Here is a 21,759-nt window from a genome sequence, read left to right on the forward strand (position 1 = left end):
AGAAGAAGAATTTATCTAGGAATCTCTCAGTCACAAGCACAATAACTAAACAGAAAACAAGAGTATGAATTAAGTGTAAAAATAAATGGGGAAATGTGTACATGGGACACAGATGATGCTGTCGCTTACATATAACTCAAGAACTGTAAAAGTGACACTACCATAATTCCTACCTGACCTTTGTTTTGTAGTAATATGTTTGTATATAAGTTTCATAACATTTGTTGAGGATAACTTAAGTAAAAGAACAGAAATGAAAAATTCAGCAATTTTGCAATTTGCAAAGGAGTATAACTCTAGAAAAGTTGAAGTGACACAACCAAAATTCAAACTTGCCTGAGTTTTTTATTAACTGTTTGTGTATAAGTTCATGACATAATTTAGAGAATGGAAAACACTTTCAGGACATAGGGATTGACATGCAGACGGACTTGCTGCCCCCTCAGCTACAGCAGGAGCATGAAAATCAAATCTTTTTACTGTAAATTTGTAAATTTTGTGTAGTGATTTTTTGACAAGTGGAAAAAAAAATGTGAAATCAATTGTTGCAATTTTGGGTTAATGGCGCATATAAATAATACTTTCAGAACTTAAAACATTAAAGTAAGAATTTTTAATTTTGCAAAAGTTAAATAATCTAAATATTTTGCTATTAAAAGAAAAAAAGAATAAAATTATAAAATTATAATAACATTTTTGTACTACAAAGCTAGCTTTAAAAGGTGGGCAACATTTGGTCAATTGTACTTAAACTTAAGAACAATATTCCCATAAAATACCAGTAAATTGTAAATTTCCCCATGGAACGGCATCTGATATGAAACAGTCAACAAGATACGTTTTTTTTGTTTATCTATTCCCAGAGTGATGGTAACGTTAGTTAAGTTAACACACAATCAATACCAACAATTCATGTCTATTGTTTCCAACAAGTCCGATATCCATATTTTCTATTGGTAAAAAGCTACCAAAGTCAATACACTTTATTGATCTGATATCTGCTTCAAAGAATTAAAGACCATTATGTCACCATTGCACTATTTACCAGTTTTATTCACATGCAGAGATAACTAGTTCTTGCTGGCAATAAAATAAATAGTTTCTTTCAAATGGACTTGTTGTCCAGTGGTTGTTATTTGTTGATGTGGTTAATAATTGTATTTCATTTCTATAAGTTTTTAATATAGATCAGACTTAAGTGTTTTTTGGTGTGAGCCAAGGCTCCCTGTTGAAGGCTGTACTTTGACCTATAATTGTTTACTCTTTACACATTGTGACCTGGATGGAGAATTGTCTTATTTGCACTATAATACCATATCTCCTTATTTTTTTGATTTTTGTTTTGACAATATTAGTACAATCTTTTGAGTGAATCCATCATTTAACACAAGTAACTTAATAACAAAGAGGATTAGTTGATTGTTGGCGCTGCCACATTCAGTACATTCAGTACATTTGGCTATACCACGGCTGCCAGTTTCATTGATGGGGGAAGCTAGTGTAAATTGTGATCATTGCACATTTTGCAGGAAAACTTGTAATCCTAGACATGATATACCATAGTTTGGTGTTTCAGGCCACTCTCTCTGGCTCCCCCTGCCAATAAAAACTGACTGCCACAAAAAAAAAAAATAGTGTTGAAAGTGGGGTGTAACAACAATCAATCAATCATTTCTAGACATAAAATTAGTAAGATCATAGTCAAACACACCTTATAGTTGGGTTGAGGGTAGACATATAGGATAATGCTGGATTCAAACTTAGAAAGGAATGCCATACCTTCTTTTTAACTCAGATATGTTCATATATCATGTAATAATTTGCCTGCTTTAAGATAAGACTCCATTTTGTGAGTGATGATACACAAATAGACCCTCAAATGTGCACATATAGTCATTTTAGGCAAGAAAATTGTATTCATGCACAAAAACTACTGAGACTGCACTATTTGGGAAAAAAGTTGTCTTTTTGGTAATATTTTTAAGCCACTTTATCAAATTGGGATTCCTCTCCAGGGGAAAAAGCCTTTATTCTCAACTAATTTTTAAGGCAAACAATATCACTGGTAGTACAATATGATACATGTATCAGACTGCTGAATTTTATGTATTCCCTATCCTTCAAGTTTGTTGGATGGACAAAACTTGTCTCTAGATTTTAAGGCAAAAACTGAAATTCTATCAAATTGTGTGGCAGAATATCTTGGAAAATCTATTTTTTATGAGACTCATCCTGTCCCTCATTTAAAATTATTAAAAAAAAACAACATGAAATTGATTTGGTATCAAAAGTAATCAATTCAACTGGCATTGAAAATAATAAATATCCTGATATTGGAAAAACATTCAATGCTCTATCTTTTACCAACCATCTTAAGCGAATAACAACGAATATTAAAATCAATATCTATACACATGTACATACCCGAGCTATGATAAATCCATATTCTTTCTTGCACCTATAACACCTAATTAAAGTCGACAGGAATCAGGGGCACCTGAAAAATTGACCATATAAGCTTGTATTAACATACATTCCTTATTGCATACAATCAAAAATCAATGTCAATTCAACCAATCAGCCGGCATCTTTGACAAATTGAAATAACGACAATATTGGGAATAATAGCAGAATCTCTTACTTACATTTTAAAAACCAAAGAGCTCTCATTGTTATACACAGTTTTTAAGTATAAAACTGCCGCAATCGTATCTTATTTTATAATTTCTAAAACCTTACATAATTCTACATTTCCAAAGGTCTCAGGTATCATTTTCTGAAATCTTGCCATTTGCCATTCGAAATGACTTCAATGTAGTTATTTTGTTGAAATGTTTCATTTTAATGTCAGTTTTATACAATATAAAGGTCAGGTTGTCTTATTTAATCATTGTATAACAAAATCAGGACAATGAACTGGAAATAGCTAGAATTGAGTTTTAATAGTTCTACAGATATTTAACGGGGACATTAGAATATAGAATAGGTCTTTGATCATTTGTGACGAGTGGTTTATATGACAAGGACCAATGAAGAAATCAATACACTACACTATCTCAGGTTTCTCTTAATCAGATTCTCAATATAGCTAATATGTATAGCTCTATTCGAAGAAAATACCTAGAAAAAAAACAATGACTTTTTTTCTTAAAATCAAAGGTATAACCATATGCATGTTATTTCATAGAGCACATTTTTCCAAACATAAATATCAACGGAATTGACATCTGTTTAAGCATTTTTAAGAATACTCCTGTTAATGAGGCCAAAATAAATTATAAAATTTTGGATGTCAAAAAATTGTTGACACAGAGACACAGAAAGATGCTTCAAGTGATTTTGTATGCATATTTTTTTACCATGATTGTACTTTATGGTTGACAACAAATGACAGTATTTATATAAGAACAGATAACCCACTTTTCTGTAGTTTGGTTATAATCTGAAACTGGCCTGTCTGTCATTGGCTTGTAATGATGTCCTGATAAGATTCAAGTTCTATAGCATAGCAAATCCTAAATATGTATTTAATGTGGTGATAAACTTTTTTGCTGTTTTATCAGTAAAATGAGTCGACATTATTCAGGACTGCCAGTAACACGTTTCTTTTAGTCTGGTATCATGCAGAACAGCATGTGTCGGAATCTATTTGGAATCTATTGCATGTGTTATATCAATTATTTCCAACTTTGGGAAATGCATTATTTTGTCATGTTTCTTCCCTTTATCTAATTCAGTTGGTATTTTCATATCACTTTCATTAAGGGAACACTGTAAACATCGTACTTTTAACTATGCTGTAATCAATTTGACAACTTTCGAAGGAAAAATTTATTCAATAAACTCACTTTTACAAGATGGGTATAAATGTTAGAAATGAAATTTCACCATACAAATTGAAAGTGAGTTGATATGGCTCAAAACCAATAAAGTGAAAATTTGTAAGAATTAAATTCTCCATCGATCTGTCAGTTAAGTTAAAATTTCATTAAAATCACTTTCAAAAGAGAAGGAAATTTTCAATTAAGGAACTTGCGTTATAGAGGCAATAACATTATTATCAAATTTAAATGCCATATACAACCTCATAAACATATCAAGGAATTGTACAATGATCACTGACGAAAAATTCAAAATAACAACATTTTCATAAATGACATCTTTTGAAAAGAAAGTGTTTAACACACATTAATCTTAACATAAAATAAAGATTATGCTGAAGGGTGTGAGAGGTTTTCATGCCTGGTTTTGAGATTCATCCATTCTAGAAGAGGGACTTATTTCAGAGGTTTTTATGCTTGTATTTGCAATTCATCCATTCTAGTATGATGATCTAGAGGTTTTCATGCTTGCTTTCGAGATTCATACATTCTTAGTAAGTTGACCTATAGATGTTTTTCTCCTTATTTTTGAACCTTTTTTTTTTAATTCTTACAATTAAAGAATGAGGGTTGAAAAAAGATATCTTCATATTTTTCACCAAAAAAAACCCCAACATCACAGGATATAACAACCTTTTTTAATATACTGTTTATTATTTACTAAAATATTAAAGTATTGTCAGATCGAATTCAGCCTACAGATTTTGTTCTACACATATTGTTCAGTAAAGGGTTTTATTGTTTGCAAAGGGTTTGTCCTAAGACATTTTTTATTGTACATATTGTCGGTCTGAGTACAAATGGAGTATAGCCCCTAGTTTTTGGTAGGGTTCTAAATGTTGCTCATTCTTGGGTTTCTATGTTTTCTTTCAATGTTTTTTGTGTTTTTTTTTGCAATAGCATGGTAATTTTTTTTTTTATCTGGAATGATAATGAGTTTTTTAAATGTTCAGGTATCTGTTAAAAGTACTTTGCCTCTTTTTGCCAGCTTTGAGCATAAACTTTTTTGTGTGAAAATACATATATGAACATTTGTCTATTAATAATTTATTTTAGTTCAATTAATTTTGTCCACACCACTTAAATAACAATGTAATAATTTAAAATTACCAGATTTTTCTTTCTTCTCAATTTAAAACTGTACAAGTGTTACAACTGGTTTTCAACAATTCCTTGTTATTAATCCATTATGTCTAACTACAAAAGAAAACAATCTATGCTTTTAAATATACTGTATCAAAATAACACATTGTTCATTGTTGTTTGTTTATCCTTAAGGCAGTAAAAATGTGTTTGTTAATATGTTTTTCTTAAACATTAAATTATTGAACATTACGGGTGGTTTGTAATTCAGATGACAAGATAATAAGTATAATCAAAAGAAGATGTGGTGTAAATCAGAGGAAGACAGCTACCCAACAACATGACAAATTCATAAAGAAATTGACCAAAATTCTTTGACATTTTCACTGGTCTTCTCCTGCCCTCATGTTGAAGAGAAAAAATCATGTTTATGAAAAATTTCAGATGCCATTGATGGTCAAGATCTGCACTTTACCAAATTGTCACATCAAATCATTTAGTATTAGACCTAATCTATATAAGTCCAGAGGGTATTACTTAATTACCGCTGATGCAAAATATGAGATAAGTGTGATATTAGTAAAGTACAGATGTCTTTTGGTCTTAAGATGTTCTTATATAAAATGCCAAGGCTCTCTGGACTCCATTATATCTTGTATTCTTCCTATAATACATTCCTTTTTAATTTTGTATAAACATTTTCTGAATATGAAACAAAATCAAATAACTTTTTGCATTTCAGCGTTAGTTGTCCTGGATTTATTTAGATAAGTTGTGACAAGAACAGGTGACTTGTCTATTGGGTCTTTAGATGTTCATATTATATAAAATGCCAAAGCTCTCCAGACTCCATAACATCTAGTAATCTTCCTAATATTCTTTTTAATTTTGTATAAGCATTTTCTGTATATAAAAAAAATCAAAAAAACTTTTTGAATTCAGCAGTATCCTGGATTTTTTCAGATTAGGTGTGCAATGGAAAGTAAAGTATAGATGTCTTTTAGTCTTTGGATATTTGTATATAAAATGTCAAGGCTCTTTACGACTCCATTATATCTATTAATCTTCCTACATATTCCTTTATATATACTTTAATTATCTCCATCACCAGTATCATATTGATTATAAATATAAACTCCTCAAGCCTTTCTTGTCTGCGATGGCAGATATCTTAAAATGCAACTTTTCAAATGTTAATTATCTTGTTGAAGTTATAATTTCTGACAAATAATTGATCATTATCTGTGACAGACTGGGGTGACAGATCTTGCTCCTAGCCAATTTTGATTATAAAATCAAATTCTATAACAAACATGTCTTAAATGGAAAAATTTCAAAAACTTGACAAATTGGCACAAAGTTTATAATAGACATGTTGTTGATGAGAAAAATTCCCATAAATATGTCCAAAATTTAGGGACCAGATAATCTGAAATACTTCAAATCTTATTCACCTTATGTAGAGAAATATTTAAATGAAACTAGAGGCTCTAAAGAGCCTGTGTCGCTCACCTTGGTCTATGTGCATATTAAACAAAGGACACAAATGGATTCATGACAAAATTGTATTTTGGTGATGGTGATGTGTTTGAAGTTCTTACTTTACTGAACCATTTTGCTTCTTACAATTATATCTATCATGAACTTTGCCCATTAGTAACAGAGAACTATATTTGGTAAAAATTTACATAAATTTACCAAATTAACGAAAAATGGTTAAAAATTGACTATAAAGGGCAATAACTCCTAAACTGGTCAACTGACCATTTTGGTCATGCTGACTTATTTGTAAATCTTACTTTGCTGAACATTATTGCTGTTTACAGTTTATCTCTAACTATAATAATATTCAAGATAATAACCAAAAACAGCAAAATTTCTTCAAAATTACCAATTCAGGGGCAGCAACCCAACAACCTATTGACCGATTCATCTGAATATTTCAGGGCAGATAGATCTTGACCTGATAAACATTTTTACCCCCATGTCAGATTTGCTCTAAATGCTTTGGTTTTTGAGTTATAAGTTAAAAACTGCATTTTACCCCTATGTTCTATTTTTAGCCGTGGCGGCCATCTTGGTTGGTTGACCGGGTCACGCCACACATTTTTTAAACTAGATACCCCAATGATGATTGTGGCCAAGTTTGGTTTGATTTGGCCCAGTAGTTTCAGAGGAGAAGATTTTTGTAAAAGTTAACGACGACGACGACGACGGACGACGACGGACGACGGACGCCAAGTGATGAGAAAAGCTCACTTGGCCCTTCGGGCCAGGTGAGCTAAAAAGGGTGTAAAAAATGAAAAAAAATCAGTGTAACGTTAATTGATTGATTAATGGGTGTTTTAAGCACTTTCAGTAATATTGCATAGAAGCCTACTACGCAATATTGCTGAAAGTGCTTAAAACACCCATTAAGTAGTGGCAGTAATTTTTGATTGGTGAAGGAAGCTGGAGTGTCGGAGAGAAAATCAGTATTACAATGACAATTCCTGTCTCCTCTATGGGATAGTAAGCTTATTATCAACATTGCATCCAATGAGACAAAACATTACAAATGGACTGTAATTACAAATATATCAAAGGAAAAAGATATTATTGATGTTCTTCTCCTTCCAGCAGAATTGGTATTTGGTCAAATCTTTGTCTGATAAATGATCTTTTTGTCTGTAACGTCTGTCTACTACTTGATGTAAATAGATAATATGTAAGAAGATGCAGTATGAGTGCAAATGAGACAATTCTCTATCAAAGTTATGGAAATCTCCATCGAATGCATTTATAAGACACACAATTAACAGTATATCTATCACAGTTGTGGAAAATGCACAAGAATTGGAATTATATAAGAACTCATAAATCATGCATAATCGCCATTTTTGTCAGTTTCTGAAGCTCTGCATTCATAAGTACACGCATCACTAAATGAATCGTAGATACTAGATATTTCAAATCATTTTCATTCCTGAAGAATTTCTAAGTAGAAACAATACCATTGATTTGTTCAATCATAATAGTAGAAATTAATCCTTTTAATTTGACAGCTATCCAATTAACTGTCAGATTTTGAACTATAAACATAACCAAAAATAGCAGTACATATATTCTTAAGATTACAGGGCATAGAACTTTGTCCTTTGTTGGAGTTTGTCCATTGACTCTTCATTCTAGGAGATAATAATAGGTAGTATGTATAATATAGAGTATATGCACAGTTAATTGGCTGTCTCATTGATCAGACATTCAACCGTCAATGCAAGTTCAAAACACCACAACATCATTATATGAACACCTGCCTTTGTAAGATTTGAATAATAAAATAACTGAAATACATTTACAATGGGGAAAATATCCTAATATCTCATTTAGATTTTACTCTAGTGCAGGCTTTTGAGAGTTCAAATATATATCATACAGAAAACTATTTAAGTGGTGTGGTTCACTGTCCACTTTAAAATGAAATTATTTTTATTACCCAGGTAAATAGGTGAATTCTTTTGCAATATAAACACCGTCTCCAGATTTGGGATTTTCTCTCTGAATTCATGACCAATTGGTGGCCTTGTGCTGTTTCTGCTCTTTGGTTGGGTTATTATCTCTCTGACAAATCCTAGCTATTTCAATTCTCTATTATAATATGTTATCTTTTATATGATATGAATAGTCTGACTATTCTTGAGCAGCTTAACCTTAGTTTTTGGTTGGGTTCTTATTGCTCAGTATTCAGTTTTCTGAGTAAGATTTTGTAAATATTTTGTATGTCTTTTTTCGTTGACTCAATATAAATGCTTTTTTTATTTGTTTCTTAGTATTTTATACTTTCTCATTTAAAATTGAAATCTTCAGATTAGTTCTTAAGTCCTGTTTGGGTTCAAGGATCATTAAAGGTTTTGTATAACTAAACTTTATTTACAAAGGGAGATAATCATAATGTTTTATTAAATTTGCTTTATTACTGTAAGGAGATTTTCACTCCATAGCAGGAGATCTGTTAATTCTCATTGTGAGAAGACACAGGTATTCAGAGGGAGAATTCATAATTTCTGAACTAGAGGCTCCCATTTATATTATGATGGGTGACTCCTACATCTTATATTGTCTTGTCTGCACCCCCTTTTCATTTTTCATTTCAATTTGAATGTATTGTAAGATATAAAATGATTTTTTCTTGAATTATGTATCTCCACCAAATTACTTTTATATCAAAATATTAATTTAATACTATCACGACTATTGAGATATATTTATAAGAGCTACAACTGATCTTCTGAGTAAGTTTCATAATTTCTGAATTAGAGGCTACCATTTATATCATGAGGGTGCCTCCTACAGATGATATTGTCTTTTGTGCACGCCCTCTCCCAAATTTCTGTTCTTTTCTCTTTTCAAAGTATCCTAAGATAGATGATTATTGCCAAATTAGCTTTTCTCAAATTAGATGTGAAAATAGTAAGTTAATATACTAAATAGGAGCAAAAGTATTTACCTGTCCACATAGAAAACTATCCTTTACAGATGTACATTTCACATAGTAAATTACCCAATTTCTTATTTTTGTTTATAATCCTCTAAGTATAACTAATTATTTTCTAGACAACAAAAGCTACAGATGATAAAATAAACAAGATACGTGGAAAATATTTAGATTTTACCTGAGTTGAAAAACACACACCATGTTTAAAGATTTAAATTCAGTGACCATTAAGTATTTGTTCATCCATAAAGAATTTCCGTCTTTTGTATAAACTTCGTGATAGGCTTTCTATACCCCAGGTGAAAATAACACCTAGAGCTATGACGTGGATCTTTAAATTTCTTCTACGTCATATATCCCTTTATAAGTATTTTTGTTGGTGATAATAAATTCCTGTGTGAAGATCTATTCAAGTTTACTATTTAAACAATTTAAAGATAATTTTGTATTTATAAATACTATACTACATGGATACCTCCTTTGTGTAGTTCTTGTCCTTTTTTCCTTTCTTTTGTGCTTTAATAAAATGACCTTTTCTTCCTATCATGTAAGCTACTAGCTGAAATAGAAATTGAATAATGACAATTAACTTTTGACAGTCACAGTTTTTAACTGTTATGCACCCATAAAAAGACATCCACTTGGATGAACTAGCTCCTAGATGTTGTAATTGTACAAAAGAAATCCTAAAAGAAAATATACAAGTGATATTTGAAAGATGTCTCAATTAATTGTAGAAACTTTTAAGACAGAGAAAAATAGAAAAAATATGTTGACTTTTATCTATTCAACTCAAAATTTTGTCAGTTCTAAAATATAAACTTTGTTGAAGATGTCTTGTTGTGTCTTATAGAAAAATGAGAAGAAATAAAACAAAAAAATTGTTAATACAGGGGTTAAGAGTCGATACCAAAAATTGTTATTCTTAGAATCGGATCTCTTTGAATTTTAAAATTATTGCAAAATAAAAATCTTCATTATTTCTCTTTAATTTCATCTCAAATGATGCCAACCCAACTTCATTAATTATACGTACAAGATTTTCAGTTCAAAAATATATGAAAAAGACGAAAAACAAACAATATATAACTAAACACTGCTTATCTTAGTTAATCTCGAACTTGAGGCATATATAACAATTCATTTGTATTTTTGTTGCCAAAATAACCATTAAAGAAAATATTTAACAATCTTTATTGTTGAAATGTCTATTATTTTCCTTTAAATTTCACATACAATAGAATCTAAATAAAACAAATCATATAAGTAATCCTAAGTAAAGACCTATATCTTCACTTGAAAATAAAATAAAGTGTAAGACAATCATATATCTCCATTATGTTTTAAATTACCTATCAATACATATATACTGTATGAAAAAGACCCATATTTTCACCTGTTTTAGTTTTTGTTTGTGAGTTGTTTTTGTCCAGCACCCATCTTTTGGATAGGCCAATTGCACTTATTTTTACAGTTTGTACTGATGTTGTGCTGCTATAACATTGTGTTCAAGGTTAAGTAAAGGTTAACAGGTTTGACCCCGCCACATTCTTTATGTATCTGTCCCAAGTCAGGATCCTGTACTGTCCAATGGTAATTGTCTTTAGTTGATGTCTTTGATATTTGTTAATAGGTATAGTTATCAAACACATCAAGGGAATGGAAAACAACTGTCAAGTCTGTCATATTCCTGGCTTTGTACAGACATTTCCTTATGTAGACAAATTTCAACTGAGTCAGAATGTTCAACAATATGTGGAAAGAAACAGATACCAGTCACTTTAAAAGAATATTTACAAGAATTGTAGTTTGATGTAAGGATATACATCTGTTATAATGTCAAGTAATGTTGTCATTTTAGTGGTATTACTAACCATTCCATATAAGCCAGAGATTTGGCTAGCCATAAATTCAGGTTCAACCCACCATTTTTTCTTAAAATGTCCTGTACCATTAGTCAGGAATCAAATAGTCTGTTTCTATGTATTTTGGCGTTTGTTTTTGTTGCAGTTCATTGTTTCTGTAAAATATTCCGTTGTTTTCCTCTTATAGCATGTATAGTAGATGCATCTCCCTCGGTTATGGTTTGTGACCTGATTTTTTTTCGCTTGATCAATTCATGACTATTAAACAGCAATATACTATTGTTGCCTTTAGTAATTGCTGACATCGTTTTTGTCCATCCATTAAGTTTGTTTTATAATTTATTATGAGTCTCTCATGAGGGTGTTTTATTTTTCCTTTGAAAATTCCTGTTTTTGTAGCATTGTACAAAGAATATGGCAATTATCACCTCATATGTATCTACACTTCAATTATTAAAACCTATATGGCAAAAAAAAGCTTCCATAATTAAGTACAAAGCAAATTATTGACTGTGTTTATTATCAAACTGGGAAATTAATGCACAAATTTATACAGAAATAATAGGTGTCAAAAGAGATATGTTCCTATAGATCAGTTATAAATATATCTATAGTTAGAGGTAACCAATGTTTCACAACTCAAAAATATAATTCATATAAAAACACATTTTATATACAAAAAAATTGTAAAAAAAATTAAATTTAAACTGTTCAACTCATAAATGTGTACAGTTTTCAATGTTTTTTTATGAACTATTTTAATTACATGTCATTACTGAGAAATCTTAGTTAATTGTAAATCATTCAGATGTCGATCAGTATAGTATCAGGCTTGTTGTACATGTTGAACTTGCACAGAATAATATTCATTTCATCTGTTGTAGGAGGCCACATGTTGACCCAAATAGGTTGCTTGTTGGTCTTCAGTTTGTTGCTTTCGATTGCTGTTTCATTAACATATATTCCTCACATAACCTTTTATATTCATTTTAAAAAAATTATAAATGTCACAATTTATTTACAGACAAAGCTTAATTCAAAATTTTATTTCCAATCAATGCAAAGAACTAGGCTGTTGGTGCATATGCTTGTACAAAATTACAAATTTGTATTTACATAGACTTTTTCAACAAGGAATACGAACCTTAGCTTCATTAATTTTAAAGATCAAGTTGACATTTAACTGTTAAAGAAAAGTTTCTTTACGCCATGCAGCCACTTAGTCAATAAGTAAAAGCTGTATATTGATTTGATGTCTGTGTCATAAGAACGTTTTATGAAGCTTTATATTTCTTAGAACTTCCTGCAATGTACAACATATAATCAATATCTATGTCTTAATACTCAGCTTCTACCAACTATAAATTTATGATGTAAAAACAATAAAACTATTCATTTCCTTATTATGTCCCCAGCTAATTCGCTTTATCTTTTATGCCTTATTTTGCAATTTTTGAGACAATAACTTTCTGATTTCAAATAATCATGGATAAAAATTGTAATTATAATGCCAAAGATTTATCAATTATTTTTTGGCAATCAAAGGGAGATAATTCATGTTTTTGATAATTATTTTTCCACATAATTCTATTGCTAATTTGTGCTTTAGTTGTCCAACAGAAAAATAGCAGAAATTTCAGAATTTAAGCAGCACTACACCTAGTGTCTTTGATTAAAACATTTTTTTTTAATAAAATTATTTCTATTTTGGAATTATAATTGCAGTGAACTCCCCAAGTCATGCCAGTGAATGTCAAATTTATCACTGTCTATATCATACTGGTCAGTTGTTTCTTTTTTCTTTTTAAAACTGTGTATGACATCTTTGTGAGATGATTTAACCCTTTCCTACATTGAATTTTTTTTTTTGCATACTTGATTCGCATAGGATTTTTTTGATAAAATGCTGAACTTATGATTTGAAGTATTAAAGCATTGTGAAAAACAACTATTTCATCAAATAAATTTAAGTCAGATATTCCTATGATATTCCTTTTCATATTGGATACAAACTTTATTAAGTCAACTGCAGACACTTTGTAGTCGAAGTGTTTCAACTGAGGTACTACACAGGCGTCAAAAGGCGTCATTATGGAGTAAAGGGGGTGGCGTCAAAAGGCGTCATTATGGAGGAAAGGGTTAAAGCCGACTCAAGAGTCTAGTTAGAACTGACATTTGTTTAATAAAAATACAAGCTTTAAAAATATTGAGCTTAGTTTTTCAATCATCAAAAATACCACTATTAACATGTCAACAATACATTAATAACTTCACAAATAATCAGTTTTCACAATATTTTGTAAAAGATCAGTAAATTAACATATAAAATTGAGAGAAGTAAGATGTGGTACGAATGCCAATGACATATAACCCCCAAGAGACCAAATAAAGTAGATGTAAGCAACAACACTTTTCAGCTTGCTAATAGTTTTCTTTCATCTTTCATTCACTATATGTACATACAGGAAACCTAATGAGATCTAAAATCAAAGAAAATTTGCATTTGGGGGTGTGAAAAAAGCGTGGAAATTCCATTTATAAACTGTAAACAATAGAAAGATGTTACATCTTGCCTTGAGAACTGATACCCACGAGATTAAGCTAGCAATTATGAAATAACAAACATTCAATGATAATTTCTAAATCCCTTAAAAGCTACAAAAATACTTCTTTTACAAAAATAATTGACTTATATTTAGGTCTAACTTTGCTTTATGTGTTTTTAATGTTAAACATTTGTTTCAAATAAAGTACTATATATACTATACAATTTTACCATGAAAAAAAAACTACAAATCTACATTATAAAGAAAATAAATGTTTTCCATTTTTAAATGTTTTTTCTAAAATCACACAAAGTTCTTCTTCACGGATATGTGACAACCTGTCAGCATTGTCTGCAAGGGAGATAACTCTTTGCTCATTTTGCTCTTCAGCGTAATATGATTGCAGTAAAAGTCTATCTAATGGAACTACCTCTACTGCTCGCAACTGATTAAAAATGAAATCTTTAATATTGTTCAGGAAACTGAAATATGTGTTTGGAAAAGCTGTTATCCACTGATTAACTATATCCGCTGTACCATGGAAATTACATAGATGAATCTTTTGTTTCTTTTTACATCACAGTTTTACTATATTCAGCACATCTGTATAAGCCTTTTTACTACAAAGATCATCCTCTGTACCATGAACGTTTATCATGATGGGCTTCTGCACTTTAAATTTATATGTTTGTGATAAGCCCAACATGCGCTGAAATATAAGTTCCTGCTCCACCCAAGTAAGTCTGTGTTGTCGCCGGTCAAGTCCTATTTCACCAAGAGCACATACATTTTTTTTTCTAAACAGTCTCTTCAGTACAGAAAATTTTTCCTTTGTTATGAATGTAGCTTTTGTAGGGTGTATTCCAATAGCTATCTTCCATGGCAGATTGTCAGGAATTATAGTAGGATAAAAGTCTGGATCACATAAACACACAATTCCATGAGGAATAAACTCCTCTTGCTTCTCTCTTAGTTTAAGTTTGTAACCATGTTCAGACCATAATTCCCATTTATCTGATTCCCATTCAGTCTTGCTTGTTTTTAGATATGAATCCCAATCTATCCATCTTTCTTTTTCCAATACATGTGGGTTTATTCCAAAATTGTTATCAAATCTAGCAATTGAATGTGATTTTGAATCTGCTGTGGTATTTTTATGCCATTTTGTATGGTCATATGATTTTATACTCTCAACTGTGTTGATTTCACTACCATTCTGTTTTACATGGTTGTGTTGGTTAGCTTTCTGTTGTTCAATGCTCTTCCAGAGATAACAGATGTGCAAGTCCGGAGGCAGGTCAATATGATAGTGACAATCAAACGCTTCCATTTTATAGTAATTGCTATTTTTAGATCATTGATAAAGAGTAAGTTATTTAGAAGCTTACTTGGAGAAACTCATGTCATGTATAGTTTCATTTATCAGCTATAAGCGTATAATGGTAGAGCCTCTTTATTTTTGTTATTTACTTTTTTAAATAAATTTGTTTCACTCATTTAACATGGTTGAGATTTATAGTACATACAGACTAGTAGAGTGCTGGTATACATCATGTACATGTAATTTCCAGGTCACAAAACTCCATATATCAAAGGCCTTATAAATAATCCAACGCAGTACACATACATGTCATAATGCAGAGTACAGGGTTACTAAGAATTCCAATGATTATTTTGAAAAATTCTATCCACATCACATGCATTTCCAGTATATACTGTATACATACTAAATATATATATTTTAAAACACAAATGTCAACCTTTAAGAATGTCCCCAACAAACATGAACAAAGTTGTAATAAGACATTTATTTTACAGTAGACTATTGTACAAATTTGAAACCTCTAGCTACAATAATAATAAAATTCTCCACTTATTCATGTAACATTCCTCATTCATAAATCATTGTAAATAATCATACATTGCAAAAACATTTGCAAAACTTCACCAATACAATATATGTATAAAGAAAATTTTACATGCGATGGTGCAAGAGTCTAAGTTTAAATATAGAAATATGATTCTTAAGTTAAATAACTAATTTCTAAATATAGATTTATGCTTACCTTTCATTACCTGTGTTTTGTAATCATCTTCGGGGTTATTAATAATAATTTCTTTTGTAGCACCTGCAAAATAATCAGTAAATATTATATATATATATATAACATAAGTGTTGAAAAGTAAAATAACAAAAATAGTAAACTCTGAGGAAAATTTTAACAAATTTAAATGGCAACATCAAAAACTCAAAACATCAAATAAATGGATAACAACTGCCATATTGCTGACTTCAAACAGCAGTTCAACTCATGATTATCATATGGCAATGAAAAACTACCATAAAATTTTCTAACAATCTTATTAAACGATTAAGGGAACATACATGTATAAGATATATGACTTTTTCCTTGAACATGCTTAACATTAACATTGCATGAACTTATAATACAGCTACATGTACTTAACTGGCTGCCGGAGACTGGCTGCAGTACAAACTTTTTCACTTTTTTTTTTTTTAACTGTTTTCTTGTGATTTTTTGTGTATGTAAAAAATGGAAAAAAAATATCAATTTGTCATATCAGAGGCTTTATTGATTGTTCATAGCTTATAACATTGTATAAAGTTTAGTTTTGTTCAATTTTACTTATGGTTACTTTCATTCATGTCTTTTGGCTTTTGTGGCTTTTGTGGATAATTGTCAATCACAACTCATCCATGACATTTATAATCTTAAATTTTAATATACAGGTAGCTATAATGTATGTCTATGTATTGTCATAATCTTACAACCACAGTTGAAATCATTAAATCAAAGCGCTGTAAGCACTGTAGGCAGTTAACCAAAAACCAAGGCAAACATAATTATGAAAACTCTGGCAATGTTGCTTTAACCTTTTTTTTTAAAGATTTCAAAGAACAAACATTAAACATTCATATATAATTGTACATTTATGTTCATTTAATGAATTAATCATTAAGGCAAATAATTCATATTTTATCAAGGTTTTCAATAGCAACACACATGACCACGAATGGTCATGAGTCAGTAGTGGTACAAATTTGCAATGATTGAAGTTCTAGTTGATAGCAATTGTTCATATTAGTTGACTGTTAGTAGTTCAAGTTGACTTTAGTACAACTTGTAAAAGTATGAATGGACTTGCTTCCCTGGAAAGAAAACTGAGTTTGTGTTCTACAGTACAAAAGTTATGAGACACAAAGCAGACAAATGTTTACTACTACAGGGATCAATGGTGAGGTCTGACTGACCTGTCCATAGTAAATGTAAATGACTCCTACCTTCACCCCAAGTCCACAATGTCTAAGTTTGGAATAAAATGACAGGTGTTAGGGTCTAGCAAAGTGATATGCATATGTGTCGCGGCTGTCGCCTACGAGATTGACCTTGTATGTCATTCAATCTTTTTTGAAATGACAAACAGGAATGAATATGGTTTAGGCGTTGGTATCTTAATCTTTTACAAGTTCTCAAAACACACACAAGAGGATGTGGGGTGACCCTAGGGACTATCCCTATTTTTCATTTGATTTTTCCGACGTAGTCGGTATAGTTTCGGTTTGTGCACTTTGAACTTAAGGACGCTTCACTATGGCAACGGACTACGCATGCTCGAAATTCCTTTTTGTGATTGGACAAAATGCTGTCATAGTGGGTGATTTGGTTGTGTTTGAAAAAACGTCTCGAAAATAATATCGTGATGGAAAGCAAGTGAAAAACTATAATATTTGAACTAGATCTTACAAAGATTTATATCTTTATTAAAATAATTGTTTCTCCAATAGCTCTTTGCATCCATGACAGCTGTTTATTCGGGACAATTGTATAAATATATATTTTTAATGTAAACTTTGTTGTACGAACGTACATGACTTTTAGAACGCACCTACGCATGTGCAATTTCCGCGGGGTTTTGGTAAATATAAACAGAAAGATACTACTTATACTACCAATAGTTTCTCGCTTTGTTAACCATGAATTAAGTTTAATGTAAACAGTAGAAAATGTATATTTGTTTCTTTTTATTTGCACTAGATTTTTTGACAAATAAATATTTTAGGTGTCATCACAATATTCTTATATATTATTGCCTTTCTAATATAACCAGACTTAGTAAAGAATTTCTTGTAGTTACATTCAGATGGAGATTTTATTATAGAGGTCCTGCATCATTAAGTCATTGTGCTTCTGAAGGTTATTGAAATGATAGTTTTAAACATATACTCAAATTTAAATACGTTGGATATCTTTTTTAAAGATAATTCTTGTTTATATTGTCCCATACATAAATATATATATATGGTTTATGGGTGGGGATCTGGACCGTTATCAAGTTTTCAAACAGGAGGGGGTGGGGACCCCAGTGACTTCCCCTATATTTCATTTGATTTGTTATATTGTCCAATACATGAATATATATGGTTGAGGGGTGGGGATCTCATCTGTTTCTAAGTTATCAAACAGGAGTGGGTAGGTCGACCACAGGGACTTCCCCTATATTTCATTTGATTTGTTATATAGTCTTATACATGAGTATATATGGTTAAGGGGTGATGATCTCAAATTTTTCCAAGTTCTCAAACAGGAGGGTGTACAGTGACCATAGGGACCCCCTTATAACTCATTTGAATTATAATATTGTCCCATACATAAATATATATTGTTTAAGATTGTGGATCTCGACCGTTATAAATTCTCAAACAGAAAGGGGAGAGTGGCCCCACGAACGCCACCTTTATTTCATATGATTTGTTATATTGTCCTATACATGAAGATATATGGTTTAGGGGTGGGGATCTTCACCGTTACCAAGTTATGGTCATTTTGGTCTTTTGTGGATAGTTGTCTCATTGGCAATTGCATCATACCACATCTTTTTTTTATATAAGAAACTTCCTGCTATTTCAACTGACCTATAAAATTGAGAAGAAAAAATACCCCTTGACATTGCAGTAATATCTTTAACTTGAAAAGCATCTAACATGCATTTCCAACATTTATCACTGATAAAAAAAAATACTGTTACCAGGAACATATATATTGTTAGATAAACTGTTCCCAGCTGTCACATTGTATTGGATTTTGACATTGTGTACAAAATATTTTCTGCTTTTTCTTTCTTTTACATATATCTTTTGGTTTTCAATTCTAGTTTTTATATTTATTTACCATACATAGATGTATTTTGTCACCTGTCTGGATTTAAAAAAAAAAAGATAGCCAAACCGGGGATTACCATTATCCGCTTCTGTATTCGGATCCGATATTGTATTTTTATCGCGGCAGCCATTTTATTTTCAATGTTGTTTTTTTGACAGATTGAGTGAGGTACGATTTTACTAGGATTTAAACATTATTTGTCAGCGATTTTCTGAATAAATTTAGCGGTTGAACAAATTGAACATCGCTGTCATGGAAAGTAATGATGAAAATAAGTTTAAGATCGTTTATTTGAAAACTTTGGTAAAAATGTTTGGAAAGTTATTATTTATTTTCCTTCAAGGTCCTTCGGGCATGTCGGGCGTGGCTAGTAACAAAGTAGAAAGTCCGGCTGCAAAAGTGGAAGGTCGCAGACTTCGGACCACCGCTAATTTGAACCCCTGCATCCAAATTGAAAAGATACGAAATTTTGTTTTCTATAAATTCAAAATTGCCGCCAACAGCGTGATCAGTCGAACTTTTTTTAATAGACTACTGACGTAGTTGACTACGTATTGATGACAAACAATATTCCTACGACTTTTGCAATTTGGGAAATCTAAACTACTTGTCTTTAGAGATATTCGTCGATTAAATATAAAATTTCATACATTTGTTCTTTGACATCTTAGCCAAAAGCTCAGGGGATAATAAACTACATGAGGATTCCTAATGTGCTCTACTTCCTATGTGCAACTTCAAAACTTTTGGGAAAATCGACAATCATTTAAGGATTTTCTAGTCATATTTTTTGTAATCCAGAATGAAAAGTATGAAAAAACTGTCCAATAAGTTATAAATAACATAGTAGCCAGCTAGATGATAACAATGGCACATATTTCAGCATTTATTGGGTAGCACACAAATCCAGGGTTCTCGCATAAGGCAGCTTAACTGCCTAAAAAATAGCTATCACTGATAACAATGGATTATAATAAGAATGAATGCATAGCTTACCCCAACTTGTAATTAAAAATATCTAAAAACAGGAAGGATACGATGATCCGGAAAATAAAGTAATCCCCACTCTTTACATTGCTCAGTACTGTCAAGCTGCAGACTAAAATGAAAATTGTAAATTCAATAATACTGCAGACATGAGTAACAAAAATTAAGATTAAGTACATTAAACACATACATATATTGCATACCTGCCAACTTTTCAAAATGCCCATGAGGGTTTTGCATGCAAGATGACTGATATAGTTCTGTAAAACCTTCAAGGAGCCTGCAAATATATTTTGTTTTTTGGCCTCTTCATACTTTCATAATCCGAAAGTCACTCTGAAATTAATTGTTTTGTTTAAATTCAATGTGGACAAAATTGCTCTTTCAAAATTTCAATTTGGGAGCCTCCATGGGGGAAATCCCCTGCAAATAGTGACAGTTGGCAGGTATGATATTGAAAACTAGTTCTTGAAAAGTATTTGGCTATAACAGTAAAGATGGTGTAGTGACCATGAAGATGAAAAGTGATCACATTTCCTATTTCCAAAATATTTTCTGAATTTTATATGTTACTTGAAAACTCACTGCCAAGCCGTGAACAAGATATGAAGTCATGGTGACAGCAATATTTGTTGGTAGAATGGACATGATGGACACACCAATGGTTAGAACCCCCCCCCCCCCCCCCCCTTTTTTTTTTAAATGGCCCATGAAAGCATTAATCTTGGAAGTGAATTTACAAACAAAATCAACATTACATAAATTAGGCCATTTAAGTTTCCTCGTTTTTTAAATTGTTTTACATTGTCTTTTGATTTCGAGCCTTTGATAGCTGACTATACAATATGGACTTTGCTCATTGTTGAAGGCTGTACAGTGACCTATAGTTGTTAATTTCTGTGTCATTTTGGTCTCTTGTTGAGAGTTGTCTCATTGGCAATCATACCACATCTTCTTTTTTTATAAATATATCCTATAACACTGAGAAAATAAGAAAGAAAAAATTAGAAACATGAGAAAGAATAGCACTTTTGATAATTGAATGTAAATTTTATGAAATCCCTAACACAAGAAACATTAAAGGGTTAGCTGTGACAGGCATGACAGGACAAACTTTTATATTTTTATATTTTGGGGGGAAAAAATATAACAAGCACATGCAGTTTTGCTCTATAGAGAATTTCATTCTTAAACCACCGACAGATTATTAATATTATTAAAAAAAATCTAGTTTATCATGTTTATAGTTATTTCTTGATCTATATTATTTAATTTACAGGGCTGCCAAGTCTCAAGCATTTAGTGTGAGATTCACGCATGTTCATGCTTTTTTGGCAGCATTTTCTTTTGATCTATTGTATTTTCTCTTTGATCTTTTAAATTTTGGCCAAATCTCACGCATTTGGTTCATGAAAAGTTGGCAGAACTGTATCATGTATATTGTGAATATTTTTAAGGTTCATCATAACCTTTTGGGTAATATATGGCCGTATTTAAACTACAAATTTTACTCTGAGTACAGACAAACTTGTCCACCTGTGAAAGTTTTAAGGCATGGCTGGACCTAGATAATAAAATTTGAAATGCATTTTATGATTCAGAAAATTATAAACTTTTCTGGATTTTGAAATTCATTTTTTTTTATTCCTGCATCAATGTGCATAAGGTGCAAAAATAAACTAAGTTGAGAAAATGTTTGAGAAGTTCCCCTCGTATAATCAATGTTGTGAGTAGTATTGA

General features: G+C 30.9%; 1 protein-coding gene across 4 annotated transcripts in view; it reads right to left on the bottom strand.

Annotated features, from left to right (window-relative positions):
• LOC134686744 (synaptotagmin-1-like) overlaps window positions 1–15,965 on the bottom strand; it is a 65,065-nt gene extending 49,100 nt beyond the window's left edge. Inside the window, exons 1-4 of one of the 4 annotated variants that reach the window (XM_063546465.1) lie at window positions 15,916–15,965; window positions 9,914–9,997; window positions 4,992–5,078; window positions 2,425–2,497 (exon numbers count right to left, since the gene is read on the bottom strand). The gene's annotated coding sequence lies outside the window, so the exon portion shown is untranslated. The other 3 variants (XM_063546462.1, XM_063546461.1, XM_063546464.1) reach the window with 3 other exon arrangements.
• Between the last annotated feature and the right edge of the window lie 5,794 nt (window positions 15,966–21,759).

Source organism: Mytilus trossulus, chromosome 10, assembly GCF_036588685.1.
Source record: "Mytilus trossulus isolate FHL-02 chromosome 10, PNRI_Mtr1.1.1.hap1, whole genome shotgun sequence".
NCBI classification, from domain to species: domain Eukaryota; kingdom Metazoa; phylum Mollusca; class Bivalvia; order Mytilida; family Mytilidae; genus Mytilus; species Mytilus trossulus.